Genomic DNA, 9,438 nt, shown 5'->3' on the forward strand with positions numbered 1-9,438 from the left:
TGTAACACAGGTATAGCCTATTATGGCAAGTCGTAGAGGCTGTTCATATGAAGATAGCCTAAGCATGTTTTATCATATATTGAACGAATCAGTACGAAGAGAAAATATTCCTGTGTTGTATATATAACCACTTGTAGGCTTAGGGGGCAGACTGGTGGTGTGGCTGGCTGACTGGCTGAGGTGGTTGACTGGGTGAATGGTGGTGGTGGTGGTGTGGCTTTAAATGACTGAGGTGTCTCTCTGATAACTGCAAAGTCAATAATTTTTTTATAAAATGTTATTGGAAATTCATGGCTCACCTTTTCTTGTCCTTCGGGAATCGACAAATTTTCAAGCCTTGGACTTTTCTTGCGAGAATTAATGCAATTTATAGCAGCACTGCCCCGAGTGGCTGTCAGGGTGTTTGCCCTCCGCCGAGCAATGTTACGCGCCAGCCGTTTGTTGCCCCACCGTCACCCCGGATACAAGGGAACGGCGCGAGTGTCCCCGCTTTACTATCTATACTCTTTACTACTACTACTACTACTACTACTACTACACACACACACACACACACACACACACACACACACACACACACACACATTTATACCTTACCTAACAGCTTATTTTTCTCTCCATTCATACCTTCCTTCATTCCTTCATGGCTCCTTTACACACTCTTCTCTTTAATGGCAAGGAGGAGGAGGAGGAGGAAGTGTGTGTAGGAGGGTGTGGGTGTGTTCGTTTGTGTGTTGTATCGACCGAAGGAGAATAGGGGAGATTAGAAAGGGGAGGGGGATTTATTCTCTCTCTCTCTCTCTCTCTCTCTCTCTCTCTCTCTCTCTCTCTCTCTCTCTCTCTCTCTCCTACTTTTCTCTCTAAGTCTCTTCAACAGAGCAATGTATTTCCTCCTCCTCCTCCTCCTTTGTTTGTTTATACGACAACTAAGCTAACACTACTTTCCGGTCTAACAGGAAGTAGTGTTAGCTTATTTGTCGTGTATGATCTTCCTTCTGTACATATAGAATTCCATTGTAGTTTGTCTATACTACATGGTATTCTTCCTTGTCTTGCCAGCTTCGGCTGGAGGGACTGGTGGGAGGGGAGGAGCCTTCGCCTTTGCTGTCCTGTGTCTCTGACTCGTAGATTAGAGTAGATGGCAGCAACAATAAACAGCCTAGTTAAGACCAAGAGGTCTGTTCCTGTTTGCTTTTCCTTTGTACCTCTTTGTACTCCTCCTCTTTATCTTTTTCCTCCAGCACCACATTACTAAATAATTCTACTTTGCTGCTATTACTTCGATTTGTTTTACTACTGCTGCTGCTACTACTACTACTACTACTACTACTACTACTACTACTACTACTACTACTACTACTACTAATGCTATTACTGCTTCTACTACTACTACTACTACTACTACTACTACTAATGCTATTACTGCTTCTACTACTACTACTACTACTACTACTACTACTACTACTACTACTACTACTACTACTACTACTACTACTACTACTACTGCTACTGCTACTACTACTACTACTACTACTACTACTACTACTACTACTACTACTACTACTACTACTACTACTACTACTACTACTACTACTACTACTACTACTACTACCAGTGCTAAATAAATAAAAAAAAATGATAATCACACTCTTCCCATGATAGTGAGTCCTGTATTATATCGGTGTGTTTTATGAGTTTTTTTTTCGTTTTTATAGCTTAATGGGTCTATCTGTCTGTTTGTATGTATGTTTATGTGTTTGGCTGGCTTGTTAGTTGGCCGGGGCTCCCAATTACTGTCTTCCTCTTTATTTATTTATTCGTTTTTAAGTATCTCATTGTATTATTATTTTATTTTTTTCCTTATATTTATTCAATGTCGTTTTCTTCTTTATTTTTTATCACTTCCACTTATCCCTCTCAACTACTTATATTCTCTACGTCCCTCTCCCCTACTCTTTCTCCCCTTCTCTTTCTCGCCTTCTTTTTCTCCCCTTCTCTTTCTCCCTTTCTCTTTCTCCCTCCCATTATTTTATTCTTCGTCTCCTTTATTTATTCAACGCCCTCATTTACCTTTTGTTTCATCCCTCCCAACCACTTATGGGTTTAACGTCTCTCTCTCTCTCTCTCTCTCTCTCTCTCTCTCTCTCTCTCTCTCTCTCTCTCTCTCTCTCTCTCTCTCTCTCTCTCTCTCTCTCTCTCTCTCTCTCTCTCTCTCTCTCTCTCTCTCTCTCTCTCTCTCTCTCTCTCTCTCTCTCTCTCTCTCTCTCTCTCTCTCTCTCTCTCTCTCTCTCTCTCTCTCTCTCACACACACATTGTTCGAGTGTATAATTATAGTCCAGTTGTGTTGCGTCCCATCGAAGTGTATTGTGTCGTATTGTATTGCGCTGTACCGTGGTGTGCGTTGTCACTGTATTGCTCTCTCTCTCTCTCTCTCTCTCTCTCTCTCTCTCTCTCTCTCTCTCTCTCTCTCTCTCTCTCTCTCTCTCTCTCTCTCTCTCTCTCTCTCTCTCTCTCTCTCTCTCTCTCTCTCTCGACTGTATTGTTTTGAAGGTGATGTGTTGTTTTTGTGTTACTATTATTATTATTGTGTTTCTTAGTGGATTGATTACCGAATGTTTGTCTTCGTTACGAGTTGAAATGTTCTTGTTCAGGAGTATTTGGGGACCTTTTATTGAACTTAGTTGTCGTATAATTTTTACTTTCTTTATTGTTGGAGACTTGGCTTTATTCTATTCACTATATATTAACTTCAACACAAATTCCCTCATTTTAAAAAGAAACACAGCAATGCAATATCGCCCTTGCTGCAGAGTGTTTATCATCTGTCACTTTAAACGCTTCAGTAACGCAGCAAACGGATGCGAGTGTCAACAGAACCTGTGTCATGGAGAGGACTTGATCGTTTATTATTATTATTATTATTATTATTATTATTATTATTATTATTATTATTATTATTATTATTATTATTATTATTATTATTATTATCATTAATAGTAGCAGTAGTATCCGTATTAGTATTGGTATTAGTATTAGTATTGGTATTGGTATTAGTATTAGTATTAGTATTGGTATTAGTATTAGTATTAGTATTGGTATTAGTATTAGTATTAGTATTGGTATTGGTATTAGTATTAGTATTGTTGATTATTAATTGGTGTTAATTATTCGTATTAGTATTGGTATTAGTATTAGTATTGGTATTAGTTTTAGTATTGGTATTAGTATTAGTATTGGTATTCCTTTTAGTATTGGTATTAGCATTAGTATTGGTATTAGTATTAGTATTCGTATTAGTATTGGTATTAGTATTAGTATTAGTATTGGTATTAGTATTAATATTGGTATTAGTATTGGTATTAGTATAAGTATGAGTATTGGTATTAGTATTACTATTGGTATTAGTATTGGTATTAGTATTGGTATTATTATTAGTATAGGTAATAGTATTAGTATTGGTATTAGTATAAGTATTATTATTGGTTTTTGTATTACTGTTGGTATTATTATTGGTATTAGTATTGGTATTATTATTTGTATAGGTATTGGTATTAGTATTAGTATTGGTATTAGTATTAGTATTGGTATTAGTATTAGTATTTGTATTAGTTTTAATATTGGTATTAGTATTAGTATTGCTGTTGATATTAGTATTGGTATTATTATTATTATTATTATTATTATTATTATTATTATTTAATATTATTATTATTATTATTATTATTATTATTATTATTATTGGTATTAGCATTAACATTAGTTTTGGTATTAGTATTAGTATTGGTATTACAGCAGTATCTTCTTTGCACTTTTTTCTCACTATGTCCATCTCAAGATAGTTCGAATAATAGGTTTCTCTGTGACGTATGAATATGAACACACACACACACACACACACACACACACACACACACACACACACACACACACACACACACACGCACGCACACACATGTACGCACTCAAATGATGTAACTACAGACAAATGCTCCGCGCGTCTCGCTCGTTCGACTATTACTCTCATTGGTATTGTTATTTGCTTGTTGTTTTTTAGTGTGTCGTGTTGCTCTCTCTCTCTCTCTCTCTCTCTCTCTCTCTCTCTCTCTCTCTCTCTCTCTTTAATCCTTATTTTCTGCTTTGTCCCTCATCTTGACACGTAATTAGCGCTTTCTCTCTCTCTCTCTCTCTCTCTCTCTCTCTCTCTCTCTCTCTCTCTCTCTCTCTCTCTCTCTCTCTCTCTCTCTCTCTCTCTCTCTAATTGGTTTGGCAATGCTGTAAAGGTTTAGTGGGCTGGCAACGTCGCTTTTACGACAATATGGGATGCAATGTTTAGAGAAGTGGTGTATATTTTAACACGGATGTCGTCTCTTTATTTTTTTTTATTTGTTTATTTATTCATTCGTTTATTCAGTATCATTTTTCCCTTCTTTCGTTTTATGGGTGTGAAAAATAACATGCATGGGAAAGTTGGACGAAACGGGAGGAAGAAAAGGTAAAATAAAAGGGAACAAAGAAAAGAGTGAAGAAAGAAGTGGAAAAGACTTAAGGAAGGAGTGAAATAAATGAAAGAAGAAAGAAAGGAACGAATAGCTTGAGAGAGAAAGGCGAGAAAATATAGGAAGAAATGAAGAAGAATTAAGGAAAGAGTGAAAGAAGAATGAAAGAACAGCCCTGGAAAGAATGGATGGAGAAGGAAAAGGAGGAAAGGAAGGAGAGAGAGAATATCATGAGTAACGAACGGAGGGAAGGACGGGATGAAGGAGAGAATGAAGAAAGGAAGAGGAAAACAGAGGATAGGAGGAGAATACAATAGAAGAGAAGAGAAGGAGGAAGGAAGGAAGAAAGGAAGAAATAAAGAAGGAATAAAGGTGGAAAGAGAGAATAGCTTAAGGGAAGGAGGAAGGGAGGGAGGGAAGGAAGGAAAGGAGGTTAAGGAGGAAAGGCCTGAGGGAGGAAAGGAGGAAGAAAGGAGAAGGGAGGAGAATGTTCAGTTATAACAATGGCGGTTGTGAGTGCATTAGCAAGCAGAGGGAGAGAGAGAGAGACAACCACCAAACTATTGTCTCGGTTGTTGTATCAATCATCACACTGCGTCCCTCTCCCCTTCCCTTCCCTTCCTTTCCCTCCCCCTTCCCCTTTCCTTCCCCATCCCCTTCCTTTCTCTTCATTCTTCCCCTTTCTTTCCCTTCCCTTTCCTTCCCTTCCCTTCCCTTCCCTTCCTCATCTTCCTACCCTCATCCTCCCTACCTTCTCTCCTCTTTCCTTTCCCTTACTCTCCTCTTCCCTTCCCTTCCCTTCCCTTTGTTTCTCTTCCCTTCCCTTCCCTTCCCCTTTTTTTCCCTTGCTTCCTCCCCCTCACTTCCCTTCCTTTCCCTTCCTTTCTCTTTCCTCCCCTCCCCTTCCCTTCATTTCCATTCCCTTCCCTTTCCTTCCCTCACCTTCCCCTTTTCCTTCCCTTTCTTCATTCCCTCGTCTCCCCTTCCCTTCTCTTCCCTTCCCTTTCCCTTTCTTCCTCCCATCATCTTCCCTTCTCCTTCCCATCCCTTCCATTCCATTTCCTTCCCCCCCTTTCCTTCCGTTCCCCTGCCCTTCCCCTTCTCCTTCCCTTCCCTTCCCTTCCCTTCCCTTCCCTTCCCTTCCCTTCCCCTCCCCCTCCCCCTTCCGTCCGTCCACCATTCATCTTTTCTTCCCTCCCGCCTCATATATTAATTCCCCTTTATCCTCCCCTTCTCTTCCCCTCCGTGTATCGTGTCTCCCATTCTCCCCTCTATTCCTCTTCCTCTTCCTTTTCCTTCCTCCCCTCCTCTTCCCTTCCGTTTATCTTGTCTTCCCGTCTCTTCCCTGCAGTGCTCTTCTTCATCCCCTTCCATCCTCCCCTCCTCTTTCCTTCCGTTCACCTTCCTCTACTCTTTCCTCTTCTTTCCCCCTTCTCTCTTTTTGTTCCTCCCCTCCATTGCCTTCCGTTTAACTTTTTTTTTCTTCCTCTTTCCTTCTCTCCTTTTTCTAATCTCTTCCTTCTCCCTTTTCTTTCTTTCCCTTATTTCTACCATTCCCTTCCTTCATCGTTCCCATTCTTTCTCCCGTTTTATCCCCTTTTTTTAATCTCCTTTCCCTTTTCTTTTATCATTCCTTCCTTTCATTTCCCTTTCTCTTCTTATTCCTCTCTAACTCCTCTTCAAATTCCTCCCTCCCTCCATCCCCCCTATCCTATTCTTCTTTCTCCTCCTCCTCCTCCTCCTCCTCCTCCTCCTCCCCTCAGATACCTCTCATCCTTCTCTTTACCTCAATATTGTCACCTCTCCCCTTATCTCCCCCCCCCCCCTGCTCTCTCTCTCTCTCTCTCTCTCTCTCTCTCTCTCTCTCTCTCTCTCTCTCTCTCTCTCTCTCTCTCTCTCTCTCTCTCTCTCTCTCTCTCTCTCTCTCTCTCTCTCTTTTTTATTTAAACTGACAACCTGTAGTACACAACATATTTGTTTTTGCCGACGACACTTTATGCGATCGTTGGTAACGAGTAGCATATGTTTCTCTGTGCACTTTTTAGGGCTTAAAATGTCACTTTTTCTCGTGCATTATTTCAAAAGCCCTTTACACTTGCTCACTGTGTATTTAGCATCACTAGTGGTGTGGGGCATGTTCTTCGCCACCTGTGAGCAGCCACTTTTACCTGCTGGGTGGACATTTCCCTCACTGTTGGCCCTGCTGCAGTGAACGTGTTCCACAGGCGGGACACCCTGGAGGTGAAGGTCCTCTGGTGCTGGCTGGCGCGTGACCTCGGCACCCCGACCTGTTCGTGGCTGGAGAGTACCGTTCTCGTATCTCTCACATCCCCTCGCGGGGGAAGCCTCAGCCTCGCCAGGTGTGGTACTCCTTGTACCTGGGCCTTGTGGAACACCACCAGCGCAGCGACGTCCCGGCGGTGCTCCAGAGTGTCTAGATGTATAATATCCTGAGGGGGCGGCTGGGGGTTGTTCTCCTGTAACAGTCGCTGCACCCGTCGCTCCACCTTGTTCAGTCTCTGCAGGTGTGTGGCAGCGCTGGACATCCAGGTCAGAGCCCCGTACTCCAGGTAGGGTCTTACCTGGACCTTGTAGAGGAGCATAATTCCTCGCTTGTCGAGGAAATTAGCCACTCAACGAAGGGCAGAGACACGTAGGGAGGCTTGGTGGGCGACGTGTTTCAGGTGGCGGTCGAAGCGCAGCTCTCGGTCCAAGTCCACTCCGAGGATCCTGACGTAATCCTGGAGCGGGAGGGTGACGGAGCCAAACATCACCCTTCCTTCGACAGCTTGTGTGGCTGCCGGGAACCGAGAGATCACCATCGCCTGAGTCTTCTCAGGAGCAAAGTTCACCTGCCAGCGCTCCCCCCACTCCCGTATCAAGCGTAGTTGCTGGTTGACGTCAGCAACCGCTTGCTGACTTTCTTGGCGAGGATAGGAGAGGGAGAGCGTGCAGTCATCAGCGTATGCAGAGACTGCTGGCAGACTCCTGAGAAGGTCGTCGATGTACAGATTCCAGAGGACAGGTCCCAGCACAGATCCCTGAGGGACTGAGGCACCCACTGGGAGGTCCTTGGACTGCTGGCCGCCGACGACGACGTGGAGGCTTCTTCCTTGAAGGTAGTCGCTCATCAGCATCAGCAGGTGTCCTTGGATGCCTTTGGCACGAAGCTTCTCCAGCAAGCCCGCGTGCCACACCCGGTCAAAAGCACCCGCAATGTCGAGAGCGACGACAATAATATCCAGGCCGGTGTCTAGTGAGTCCTGCCAATCCCTGGAGAGGAGCAGCAGGAGGTCTGAAGTGGAGCGGCCAGATCTGAACCCAAACTGCTGGTCAGTGATGAGGGCGTTGTTCTCGAGGTTGCAGGTGATGGCCTCCACCACTATTCTTTCGAAGTTTTTGCCAACTAGAGACAAAAGAGAGGAGATGGGCCTGTAGTTAGAAGGGTCAGATCTGAAGCTGCCGCTTTTTATGTACCGGTGCCACGCGAGCTTTCTTCCATATAGAGGGCCAGGTGTTTTCCCGGACACAGGCCCCGAACAGCTTCGAGAGGGGTCCTGCCAGCTCACTGGAGCAGTGACGCAGCACATGTGGGCTAACGTTGTCAGGACCAGTGGCCTTCCTGACGTCCACCGCTCTTAGAAGGCGCTCAACTTGCTCCCGGTGTACCGCAACCTCTGTCAGGGTCTGGTTGCATTCCTGTGGCAGTTGTGGTGGAGGTCTGGTGGGGTCGGCGACGGACATCTTGGCAGAGAAAAGGTCAGCCAGGAGCTCTGCCTTTTCCCTGCTGCTGGTGGCTGTGGTGCCGTCCTGCTTGGTGAGGGGAGGGATTGTTTCTTGGTGGCTGCTGCCTTACTTTTCCTTAACAAGGATCCACCAGGTCTTGCTGCCCACCCCTGGCCCGCACAACTTGGCACGGAGGTCTCTTTTCCACCTCCGTTTCGCCCATTTACTGGTGGCCACCATATTTTTGCACGCTGCTCGATGCAGGGCTTTGTTGCGGCGGGTTGGGCTCCTTTTGTAGCGGAGCCACGCAGAATATTTTCTTTCTGCAGCAAGGCGGCAGCGGTAACCAAACCAGGGCTGATCGGTGGGCTTGGAGGTGTACTGGCGGTGTGGGATGTGCTCTCGTTGGAGAGCTTTGAGCCGGTCAGTAAAAGCCTTCGCCATGGGCTCTGCTCGCCCGACAGAAGGGTGTGCCAGTCTGTCTGCTACAGGTCTCTTTTAAGGGAGGGCCAGTCAGCTCTGTCCCACAGCCAGATGGTGTGGGAAGTGGCCTCATCCCGCGCCACGCCCACGTCTGCTCGGGTCAGGATGGCGTGGTGGTCAGAGCTGCCAACCGGCCCAAGCTGTTGGCACGAGACCCTGCCCTCTCCCAGGTCCGAGATAACGGGGTCCAGCGTCCCGCCTCGCTCATGGGTTGGGAAGGTGACATGATCTGTCAGACCCTGCACCGTCAGGAGATTCTCGTAGGCGGCTCCCTCCATGTGCTGGTTTAAGTCGCCCACGATTAGGACGTGCCTGCAGCGATGGCGAGTCAGCAGGTCGTCCATTTGCTCCGTCAGAAAATCCAGTGGGGCAGGCCCTTGCCTTGGGGGGCGGTACATGGCACGTGGCACACTGGAGGCGGGCAGTGCCATCTGCCAGAATTACTTTGAGAAGCACCGCCTCTGTCGTGGGTGGTGTCTCTACTTCAAGTCTCTGGGCCTGCACTCCTTCCTTGAGGCACACTGCCACACCGCCGCCTTGTCTCTCTCTCTCTCTCTCTCTCTCTCTCTCTCTCTCTCTCTCTCTCTCTCTCTCTCTCTCTCTCTCTCTCTCTCTCTCTCTCTCTCTCTCTCTCTCTCTCTCTCTCTCTCTCTCTCTCTCTCTCTCTCTCTCTCTCTCTCTCTCTCCCCCCAATGTAGGTTAGACTCTTAGAACTTCTTAAATTTTCCTCTTA

Source organism: Eriocheir sinensis, chromosome 33 (assembly GCF_024679095.1).
Source record: "Eriocheir sinensis breed Jianghai 21 chromosome 33, ASM2467909v1, whole genome shotgun sequence".
Classification (NCBI taxonomy): Eukaryota; Metazoa; Arthropoda; class Malacostraca; order Decapoda; family Varunidae; genus Eriocheir; species Eriocheir sinensis.